Here is an 11,686-nt window from a genome sequence, read left to right as displayed (position 1 = left end):
TGACCCTTATTTCTGTGAAATAAAGACTTTTTTATACTTCTGGGGCAAAGGCTCAGACCCAACTTCCAGGCTCCATGTAAGGCCTGGCTTGTTTCTTCTCAGTCATGTTAACTGCTTTCGAGGATCCATTGCCACTGGATTTACAGATTACCCAGGAAGCCCTGAACCCATAGGGTGGCTAGGGACTGAGAGTGCCAGTTGGAGAGGCTGAGGTTGTGAGAGGATCAGAGAGAGAGAGATACACAGAGAGAGAGAGAGAGAGAGAGACATGGAGAGAAAGAGATAAGGGCACAGATAAGGTGGAAACCAGTCCGGGAGAGAGGAAAGAGAGAGAGAGAGGGAGAGGAGCAGAGGGGTTGTGAGAGGATGAGAGAGAGAGAGAGAGAGAGAGAGAGAGAGAGAGAGAGAGAGAGAAAGAACAAGAGAGAGACTCCTTAGAGCTTGAGTATGTGTGGGGGAACTCCCTATGGGTGTGGCTATGTGTGGGAGAGTTGAACTCATCCCTGCTTGTGGGTGGCCCTTGTCTCTTCAGACTAAACCCCTCCTTTGCCTAGAGCAGGCAGGAGATCTTCTCAGGAGGAAGCTGGTTATCCTGGACATCCTCAACCCTGGTCCATTTCAAAATGTCTTTCATGTATGGATGTCAGGAAGAGACCTGTGAGCTGAGGAGCTTTCTCACTCTGCCCGTGTTCAAGGCAGAGTCCTTCTACAAGAATATCCCTCCCCGAAGCTCACCCTTCCCACATCTTCTGGATTTTTCCTATATAGCACACCACCCACTCTGCCCAGCTCTCTCTCTCTCCATCCCAGGGCTTCAGAGTGTTGGGCTAGCATATGGGAAAGAAAACTGTGAGGCTGAGACAGAGGAAGCCCACATCCGTGTCCTCAGTCTCCTGTCAGCCTACTGTGTGACCTTGGGAGAACTGCTGTCACTCCAAGCTCCGGATCCTGTGTAGAGGATTTGACTAGTCTCTGGTAGAACTAGAACAGAACCCAGTCTTCACAGTGGCCCAGCTCCCAGCCCTGGGTAGGATGGGAGTCAGGGGAACCCAGTCTGGAAAAGAGACCAGGTGGCTCTGGGGCAAGCACCTGCCTGACCTAGTTCTGTGTCTGTGTGTCTCACTAGACAGCATCTGTCCCTCTGTCTGTGGTAATAACCCCAAACAGACTCATTTCCAGATCTAGTGGACTGTGTGCAGAGGGCAGCTAGAGCCTCCTTGTTTCAAGATTTCATTGCCACCGATTTCACCTTTCACAGCGTCCTTGCTTCACAGTTACAACAATTACTTTGTGGTCTAAGGCTTGCCCGAATGTCTCAAGGAGTACCCACAAATCATCTCTCTTGGGGTTAGGAGCCAGCCTGTAATAGAGGTAAAGCTCTGTGCAGAGAAGGACTCAGAGTAGTGTTTCTGCTCTAGCTCTCCCTGCCTTGCTGTGTGAGCTAGGGCAACTCTCCTACCTTCTCTGGTCTTCAGCTTTAGGGACAGTGATGGTTGCCCCTGTGATGACTCCTCTAGGCATTTGTCTTCTGTGGTTTTCTAAAACTCATGCTGTCTCACCCATTTCTGCCAATTTAAAGTGTGCCTATTATTTTCCCTTTTCCTCCCTTTACCCCTTGACTAAAGCAGAAAGCAAAGCCATGGGGCAGGCAGCCCAGCTTTTTTCTCACTCTAGGAGAGACAGAGGGTGGTAGAGGCTAGGTCTCCGTTAAGGCACAAATATGCCTTCTTTGGTCCAGCTCCAGGCTGGGGCATTTGGCGGCAGAATAGATCCCCTTGCAGGTGGCCACATAGCTTCCCATCTCTGTCGTGCCCTTAGAGCCTTGGTGATTGTCCCTGCAGGGCCCAGGCTGACACTGACCTACAGCCCTCATCCCCCACTCCATTTCCGGTCCTGACCAGGGGCTGGGAGTAAGGGAGAGCCCACCCCAGAACCTCCAAGACCCCCATTCTTATCGCCAGCTCCCACCTGCTGGCGTGGTCGGATCAGGAGGGAAGGAGGCTGGGCCAGGGCCAGGCCGCTGCTTAATGACCCTCCCGGGGCCTAATCTCAGACTGTCAGCCGCTCGGTGCTTAGGGCCGGCTCCTGGAGGAGGCTGATAACGCACCAGCTGGGCCTCCCACCATCTTCTGGGCTGCATCACCGGTCCCTAGGGGCGGCCTCTGCGGGTCTGGGGCGGGGCTGGAGACGAGTGCCCCATCCTTGCCGGGGAGGAGACCAGGAGCTCCCGAGTGACCAGGGGCGGGGCTGTACCGACTCACTCCTCTTTCTTCGCTTTCCAAGTAAGATCTCTCCGCCGCCGTCCAGTTTCTCTTTGTCTCTTTAGCCTCTTAGCACGTTTTTGTTCTGTCTTCTGTATTTGATCCAGTCTCCCCCTGCTCCGCCTCCACTGGAGCTTGAGGCCAGCAGTCAACTCCCTCTTCTGTCGCTTCCAGCAGGTTCTCCCACGTACTCCCTACCTCCAAGTTTCCCTAAAGGTCTCTGCTTGGCTTGCAAGTCTTATGCACTGGAACCTCTCATTTCCATGTGTTACCTCGTCTCTGGGGCTGGCTGGTCGCTACCACCGGCTCTGTGCCTAGCAAGTTCTCCCGCTGTTTGGGGCAATCTAGCTGCTCATTCTGATTCCTGGAATAGGACTTGTATCCTTCTTTCCCCTTTCCACCCCTATTCCACCCCAAACGTGTGGATCTCACAGGGTGACATAGGTCCCATCAAAGTCAGGCAGGAAGGGGAAGTCCGCTCAGACTGCACAGGTGGAGAGTGTGAAGCAATGCTGACTTCAGTTAGTCTTGAAGGGGAACTTGTTGCCTGTGGTTGGTTTTGATAAAGGCTCTACCTACAGAGTGGTCCCTGATGGGTGCCGGATGGAGGGGATGAGTTTCGGGTTACCTCCTCACACTCAGTAACATGTAATGGGTAATGTGCAAGAAATAGCTTATGCTTCAACGACTATTAGATCAGGCAACTCTTGGGCAGAACTTCCTCCCCCAGGCCAGGGGAAGGAGGAGTGGCCAGCCAAGTCACATGTTTGCTAGTCCTCCTAGACCACACTCAGAAGCAAATCACAGGGCTGGAGACATCAGAACTTTCCTTGGGGCCTAGGCAGGAGGCACCTGCTTCCTGATAAACCAGGCTGGAAGTCTCAGCTCTATAGCTTGTCTACCTTTCGACTTTCAGCTGTTGTCACAGCACACAGGAGCCGAATCCCAGCTCTAAGCTGCTGTCTGTGGGATCTCTACATGGCCCTGCCCAGTGAAACTGGTGCTTTAATAGCTCCCTTGTAGGCTTCTGGGAGAAAACAAGGGCAGTCTGTGTGTTGACATCGCACCCAAGACTTGGCAGATAGTAAGACACCTGAGAAGGTGCCTCTCCCTCCAAGTGCCTCCCACACCAGCCTCCAGGCAGCTCCAGCTCAGTGTTTTCTTGGTCTCTGCACATATACCTGCTCCACTGTGCCATTGGGTCATTTGCCTGTGTCCAGTTCTAGCTCCAGCACTAGGAGCCCCCCTACAGCAGGAAGGGAACCACTCTTCCTACATCACTGGTACCTGTAACAAGATTGGATTAGGTCAAGGGCAGCTGGGGGAAGAAGAAAAAAATACAAAGGAAAGGAACTAAACTATAGCAGTCTGTTCACCTGTGTGTCTGTCTCTCTCTTTCTGTCCATATGGATGTGTGAACATATGTGCATATGCACCCCTCCCTCCACAGGGTTGCCTTAACCTCCTCCCTGGTCATCTGATAACCAGTTCTGGAAGGGCGGCTATGCTGCCATCTGGTGGCTGTAAACTCTGTGGGAAAGGATGATCAGAGTTTTGGGTTTTGTTTTGTTTTTTAATTTAAAAGTTTTATGATCTCGTTCTGAAGTGTGAACTTGGTGTGGTCCTCCTCAGTCTCCTGAATGCTGGGATTACAGGTGCAAGTCCCCCTGACTTCAGCAGAGCTTTTGAATATCTGGTAGGGATCTCCTTAAGTGCTCAGACTCAAACCTTACCTGTCAGAGTCTTAGGAATCTCTGTTACACCTATGTTTACTGCATTTCCTTTTACAGCATCTCCTGCCATTTCCTGTGGGGGACATCTCTTTTAGCTGGGGGTAGGACACAACACAACACAACACACATACACACACACACACATACACACAGAGTGAGACAGAGACAGAGACAGACACAGAGAGAGCGAGGAGAGGGAAAGAGAGAGAAGAGAGAAAGAAGAGAGAGGGAGAGAGAGAGAGAGAGGGAGAGAGAGAGAGAATATGAATTACAGCATCAGTCCTGAGCAAGTTGGAAGATGTTGGAACCTGGACAAGGTGCACAGAGGTCCCTGGTTCCTGCATGGATCAGCTCTGCACCCTGCAGCTTGGTGTGGGCTTGTGTCACTTGGACGGAGAGGCATCTTTATCCAGTTTTGACAGGCATCATGGAAGCCAGAGGATTGTGCTAAGGATGGCAGATATCAGGAACCAGCAGAGAGGTGTGTGTGTGTGTGTGTGTGTGTGTGTGTGTGTGTGTGTGTGTAGCAGCATTTACAACCATGGGGAGTTTAGTAGCCTGCAGAGGAACATGGACAGGGCCAGTACTTGAGAGGAGATTGGGAGTGTGGTTTTGGTCTGAGCCAGAAGCCTTGCTTTAGGTTGGGTGCTCTCTGAGTTGTTAGTCCAGGCTGGGGCTGGGGAGATGGCTCAGAGGTTAAGAGAGCTTGTTGTTCTTCCTGGGAAAGGGCTCTCTGTTTGGATTTACTTGACCACAAACCTGGCATCTGGCCGAGACATCCTGCACTAGGCTGTCCAGTCTAGGTATAATATATTTAGAAAGTTCTGTGGACCCCAGATGAGTAGCCTGGAGAAAGTCAGTTACCAGAGTCCTTCCAGTTGTCTCTTGGAGAATGATCTTTCCCTCTGGTGTCCTCCATCAACCCCTGGGTTTGAGATGTCCAGTTCTTCTTTACCATGGAGTCTCTGACAACATCAGGTAGGGCCATGTCTTCAGAGTATCAATAGGCCACACTGGTCTTCGGGCCTTTTGTCAGGCAGCAGATTAACAGTAGGGGTCAGCAATTTGTAGGGAAAGCCAAATAGCCTCTAGCAGGGCTAAGATGTTTTAATGTACTTTCCCCCAGCAGTGAGAAGCCCTCTTTTTCTATAAATCATATCATGGACATGTACAGTAGTAAAAGCATAGAGACTGTCTGTGTATATGGTGGTGGCCTTTCTTGTTTTTCATATGACAGCCTGGGACAAATCGATCAGTTATGCTTTCTGGGTTGAGGTATCTGGCTTGGGCCCAAATAATTTCAGTTGTGCTAAGGTCTGGGGTGGGTGGCTACTAAGGTCTGTTATAACACTACAGTCCAGCATGACACAATAGCACACACTTTTATTTATTATTTTTAAATTGAAAATAAAAATTCCATATGCTATATTATGATCACAGTTTCCCCCTCCTCATCTCTTCCTAGATTCTTCCCGTCTCCCACCTTTCCAATTCCATGCCTTCTCTCTCTCTCTCTCTCTCTCTCTCTGGAAAACCTTTAAGCCAAAAATGCAAAATGAACCAGAATTGAACAAAACAAACAGAAAAAGCATGAGAAACACACACACACACACACACAGAAAGAGAGAGAGAGAGAGAGAGAGAGAGAGAGAGAGAGAGAGAGAGAGAGAAACACACACAAACACACAAACCCATAAAAACTATAATATATAATGAAAGGACAAGTAAGGTTAAAAATATCCAGACAGCCAGGCGCTGGTGGCACAAGCCTTTAATCCCAGCACTCGGGAGGCAGAGGCAAATTGATCTCTGTGAGTTCGAGGCCAGTTTGGTCTACAGAGTGAGTGCCAGGATAGGCTCCAAAGCTACAAAAAATCAAAGGAAAAAAAACCCAGACAAAGCATTTTGAGATAAAACATCTCCAACAGTACCACTGGGTTCATCTTGTGTTTACTAGCTACTGCTGAACATGGGCTCCCCTTAAGTGTGATTTGTATACCCAATGAGATTCCATTGGAGAAAACTGATTTCTCTTTGTCAAGTGGTTATCTATTAGAGATAGATTCTGGGTTAGAGATGGGGGCACATGTCTAGTTCCCCTCTCATATTGGGACCCCAATATGGCTTGTACTTGTGCAGGTCCTGTGAATACTGCTATGGTCTCCATGAGATCATCTGTTCATCAGTCCTATTGTGTTTGTAAGTCACTGTTTCCTTGGTGTTATCTTACAATCTTTAGCTGCCTCCTCTGCTGCATAGCTCCCTGATCCCCAAGGGAAGGGGCTCGATGAAGACATCCCATTTAGGACCGAGTGTTCTAAGATCTCTCCCTTTCTGCACATTGTCCAGTTGTGGGTCTCTGTATTAGTTCCCATCTACTGCAGAAGGAAGCTTCTCAGATGATTGCTAAGCAACACCTGATCTATGGGGTGTAGCAGAATGGCATTAGGAGTCATTATATTGCTATGCTCCTGTAGCAGTACTAGTATTGGTTTTCCTCTAGATTCATAGCCTATCTCAGATTCTTGGCCAGTCAGGCAGTGTCAGGCATGGGATCCACCTTATGGAGTGGGTCTTAAATCCAATCAGATAGTGGTTGGTTACTCCCACAACTTTTTGGTGGCACACATTTTTAACTCCAGCATTCAGGAAGCAGAGGCAGGGAGATCTCTGTGAGTTTATTTATTTGTTTATTTATATAATTTATTATGTATACAGTGTTCTGTCTGTATGTATCCTTGCAGACCAGAAGAGGGCACCAGATCTCATTACAGATGGTTGTGAGCCATCATGTGGTTGCTGGGAATTGAACTCAGGACCTGTGGAAGACCAGCTAGTGTTCTTAACCACTGAGCCATCTTTCCAGCTCCTGATCTCTGTGAGTTTAACTCCACATAGCGAGTTACACACCAGCCAGCACTACATAGTGGGATCTTGCTCCCCCCCAAAAAAAAGAAAATATAGCCCAGTTGATCAATATGTCATCATGGAAGGGACAGTACTTGCCCAGGGTCAATATGGAAGTGGATGAAAGGTGGCTGGAGGGTCCCACTACCTCCAGCCATGGCTGGTGGGCATGTAGAGTGCAGAGCCCTGATGCTTTCTGTAACCACACCTCCAGAGGCATGGGCATTCTGGAGCTGGTTTTGCGAATTTGTTCTACATCACCAAGGCGGGCACAGGTATGTAGTGGACTCTGTCAATAAATAACCAGGTCTTTGGATTATTCCAGCAGTGGACTGGATGGTACAGGGTAAGGATGGTGAAGCTGGCACTGGTGCCCGGGAAAAGGGTCACAGAGGAGCAGGGAGAGGAAGGGAAAGGGCTGGGAAAGGCTAGTGGGGGTATTTCAGGTCCCTACAGCTAGTGAACCGGAGCAAGAGGCTGAGAAGGGACTATCCTCAAATCCAAACCTAGTGATGGGGATGGTGCTTTTTGACATAGCAGTTGATAGCTATTGTGTGTGTGTGTATGTAGGACACTTGCTGACTGTCAACTGGATCTATACAGATCAGAGAGAAGGAGGTACTTATTGAAGTTCTACAACTCGCTAGGGATATTGAACCTTGGTGTTTTGGCTTTAAATTCATTGTTACACATGACCTAGTCAAAGGCTCCCCGTAGGGTGTTCAGTGGAGAGCTGAAGAAGAAAGGCACTTACTGTTGCAGAGCTTGTGGTCCCTTTGCGGTGGCCCATCTGGGAGGGTGGCTGGAATCCCTTCAAAAAGCTATGAGGAGACTGACTCTCACTTGCAGTTTCCATCTCCATCTCTCTCACTCAGCCTCCTTCTTCTACCTATGACACTCCTTGAGGCTGCCCTCACCAAGGGTGTTCTAGTCCCACCTTCTTGCTATAAAATACAATGGTCTCAGAGTCGTCTGTGTTCCCAGAAACATGCTAGCAGCCATTTTCCTTCTATGGAACTGTTTCTTATTACTTGCCTTGATAACTCAGCACCAACCCAGGCTTGCAGGTTACCCCTACACATGGGGGGGGGTGCTGTTGTTTGTCCAAGATGACCCATTCAGAGCTCCAGGAGACAGAGAACACATCTGTCTGTAACATTCAAATGCCCCAAATGTCCTGTTAATACAGTTTGTTGAATTATCGACATGGGGACCTTATCTATTCTATTCTTTTGCAGGAGGTACCTCCAACCATGGCTGGTGGGCATGTAGAGTGCAGAGCCCTGATGCTTTCTGTAATGCACCTCAAATGAGCACCTTCAGCCATATCCCTCACACGCCATGCCACAGGCACCTTCTCGTCATCTTCCCCCGCTGAGACCCAAGTTCTGTAAGTGGCATCCACTCAGGCAGACCTGAGACAGGGCCGCTCCAGTCTCACCTCAGCTCCATCACCTCTTACTCTCTGACACCTTCCCTTCCACCTTTCAGCTTCCCTGATCCAGCAGATGATTTGACCGCATGTTTGCAACAGTCTCTTCCTGCTTCTCCTCAACCCTTTTCTGCACCCTCAGCTCTCTGCCATGCTGCAGTCAGAGAGACATTCCAAAATGCAGACCCAGCCAGGATCCAGTTCTTTACCTAGCGAGTGATCAAGGCACCTGTAGCAGCCCAATGTCTCTTTTGTGCTTGAGTTTGGAGCCAAACTTCTCTGGACGAATCTCATCTGTCAATTTGACATTAGTGTGATGTTGGTTAAGTTATTGACCAAGGTGCCTCAGTGCCCAAATACACAAATTGGAGCTAAATAATGACCATTCTATGAGGTTGGGCTATCATTAGAGGAGTTACCCTATCTTATGAAAGCCTGCAGTCAATGCTTACTGAATGCCAACAACTAACTGCCCCTCAGGCTTTTGCTTAGCTGTCTTGCCTGCATTGCCTATAACAGCCACTAGATGGCCACACTGTGATTCAGCCTTCTTCTTGACAGCCGCTTCTCTTCATTGACTGGCCAATTTCTCCACCTCCCCTCTCCTTCCTCAACATGTTCTTTCACGCTTCATTGCCTACGCTTTCCATGCTTAGGATTCCTGGTTTTCCTTCTTCAGGCCTCACCTCCTGCAGGATGGCTCTCTAACCGCGACCGGCAGATGGGCCGAGCTCTGGTCTGTGAGCTTCTGGAGGACAGGGCATCCACAGAAGAGCAGGAGCATTGCCTGTAGAGTGGAAGTGTTCCACGTTCGCTGAATGAATTTCTCCATGTTAGCCAGTCCCAGCTAGACATTTACATTGTCTGCATGGCTTTTAGCAAGTCACTTAGCCTTTCTGGGGCTGTTATCTTATTTCTAAATTGACATTAAAATGAAGGTGATCCTTACATTTGCTGTGACAGTCTGGTGTCAAGTTCTAGTGTGAGAATGGCCAGGCTGTAGATTCAGGGCCACCATGAATAGATATAGATATAGCACCTGCCTGCCAACCACTGCCCATGCCCACTTCCACCCTACCCCTGCCCTGTTACACGACACATTTAATAGTATTAGTTTGTTTACCTCTTCCTAAGGACCCTTTTAATGGAGAGGGGGGCAGCCTAGATTTAGTCTGGAGCCCATCTGGATCAGCTGAGCTTGGAGTCTCCCATGCCCAGAAAGCACAGCCTCAACATGTCCTTCGCAGCAGCACCTCAAGTTATCCATCACTGTGCCCTTTCCCTCTCCCTGAGTGCTCAGTGCTTTGTCCACGTTAGAGTTGAGGGTGCCTCCTGGCTCTTCCCCATAGATCTCTCTGCTCTGACACTATCTGTGTCAGCATGACCCTCGTCTACAGCAGCACCCCAGAGAGCAGTTTGGGTGTCATTAGGAGCAGTTCTCAGAAGGAGAACTAACCAGTCAAAGAACCTGAGCCCTTTTGAGGCTTTTGCAAGGTGTACACTCTCTTACTTTTCCTTAAGGGTTGAATCCATTGGCATTTGGTCATTAAATAGCGGGAAAGTGCTTGCTGCTGAGTTTGGGGCCACAGCACACTGTAAAAAACTAAGCATGGTAGTTTGTGTACCTGTAATCCCCAGTGCTGCAGAGGGAGAGATATGACAAACCCCGGGGCCATCTGATCAGTCTAACTGAATTGGTGAGCTCCAGATTCAGGGAGAGACTCTGTCTCAAAGAATAAGGTGGAGAGTGGTTGAAAAAAAATACTTAGTGTTGGACTTTGGTCTAAATACGCACATGCATTTGCATGTGCACATACATGCAGAGAAAGAGAGAGAGAAAGAAAGAGAGAGACAAGGGACAGAAACAGAGAGTTAGACAGAGAGACAGATAGAAGGGGACAGAGACAGAATATACTCAGTAGCTGGCAACCATGTGCCCAATTAAGGATTGTGTTTTTGCAGGAGTGGACAGAGGATGTGGGAGGCATGCTGAGTCATCTCTGCTACAAGCAGACTGTACTGTAAGCATGGGCTGTGACAGATCCTTTAAAATAGAAACAGTGTTGGGACAGTGCTAACCATGAATGAGTCACAATCTGTAGAATTCAGTAATCAAGAACCATTCAAATTTCCACCAGGCTACAGGCTAACTTATAAAAGAAACTTCGGGCTCTTCACAAACATAATTATTGTTGTAAGTTTTAGAGTAACTCAAGCACTCATGACCATACTCACTGTAATTACCAAAGCTCCTGTTTAGTCTTCCTTGGTCAAGTACCAATTATACAGTGAAGCAAGGGAATCATTCCCCAGGTGGTTGGTGGTCTTCTGCAACTGTGCATATGGCCACAGAGGAGACAAAGGAACATAGGAGCTGTGTTACAGTTATGCGAACCTGTCAGGTGTTTCTACAGGAAGCATTTGGTAGCATAACACTGGAAGGCTAAATTCTCTTTATCTTGTACTACATTACTGATAAGATAGGTTTTTTAAAAAATTTATTTAATTTTATTTTATGTGCATTGGTATGATGGTGTCAGATCCCTGGAACTATAGATACAGACAGTTACAAGCTGCCATGTGGGTGCTGGGAATTGAACCCAGGTCCTCTGTTAAGAGCTAGTGCTCTTAACAGCTGAGCCATCTCTCCAGCCCCAAGATAGGTGTTTATTAAATCTGAGATGGTGGGTTTTCTGTCTAGTTAAGGGACTCTTAGCCTCCACAAGTCATCCCTTCTTGCACTATGCTTTCATGTTTATTAGTGCCTTTGGTTGATGGGAGAACTGTTACATAGGATTTCTCCATAATCGAAATGTCCAGAAATGCAAAGGACCAATAGACGCCTGGTGAGAGAAGGCTGGTTCCAAAGATTATATGAAGTTTTCCCATGACTGGACAGGATAACCTTGGTCAGTTTCTCACATCTTGAATTCTGTCTCTTCATTCGCACTTCCAGCCAACCAACAAGTTCTCTTTACTCTCCTAAATGTCATCAAAGTCACTCGCACATTCATTCCCTTTAAGGACCACTGCAAGCACCGTCTACTTTTTTTTTTTTTTAAATTCAGGGGAGAGCATGAATGCAGTCTCTCACTACAACAAATTATGAAGGCTAGTTTCCCACATTTGGGGAAATCTCAGACATGCGGAATGCAGTGGATGAGCCTTGCCCTGGGAAAATCACCTTCATGATTAGGATGTTTCTTCCATCAGGTAAGTATGCAGCATCTATGTTTTTTCCATGTCTGAGCTTTCTAATTGTGTCCCTTTCTTCTAGTTTCTACTTTTGCCCTCTCTAACCTATCATTAATCTGTTCATTATTCATGCAACAGATGTAAAACTACCCCTCCCA

The 11,686-nt window shown here is 48.1% G+C and overlaps 1 non-coding gene across 1 annotated transcript; it reads right to left on the bottom strand.

Annotated features, from left to right (window-relative positions):
• Nucleotides 1-11,398: 11,398 nt before the first annotated feature.
• LOC113833015 lies at nucleotides 11,399-11,554 on the bottom strand. The gene has a single exon (XR_003482781.1). It is a non-coding gene; the product is annotated as a U1 spliceosomal RNA (small nuclear RNA).
• Nucleotides 11,555-11,686: the final 132 nt, after the last annotated feature.

Source organism: Cricetulus griseus, chromosome 2 (assembly GCF_003668045.3).
Source record: "Cricetulus griseus strain 17A/GY chromosome 2, alternate assembly CriGri-PICRH-1.0, whole genome shotgun sequence".
Lineage (NCBI taxonomy): Eukaryota > Metazoa > Chordata > Mammalia > Rodentia > Cricetidae > Cricetulus > Cricetulus griseus.
This window is presented reverse-complemented; position numbering and strand designations above follow the sequence as displayed.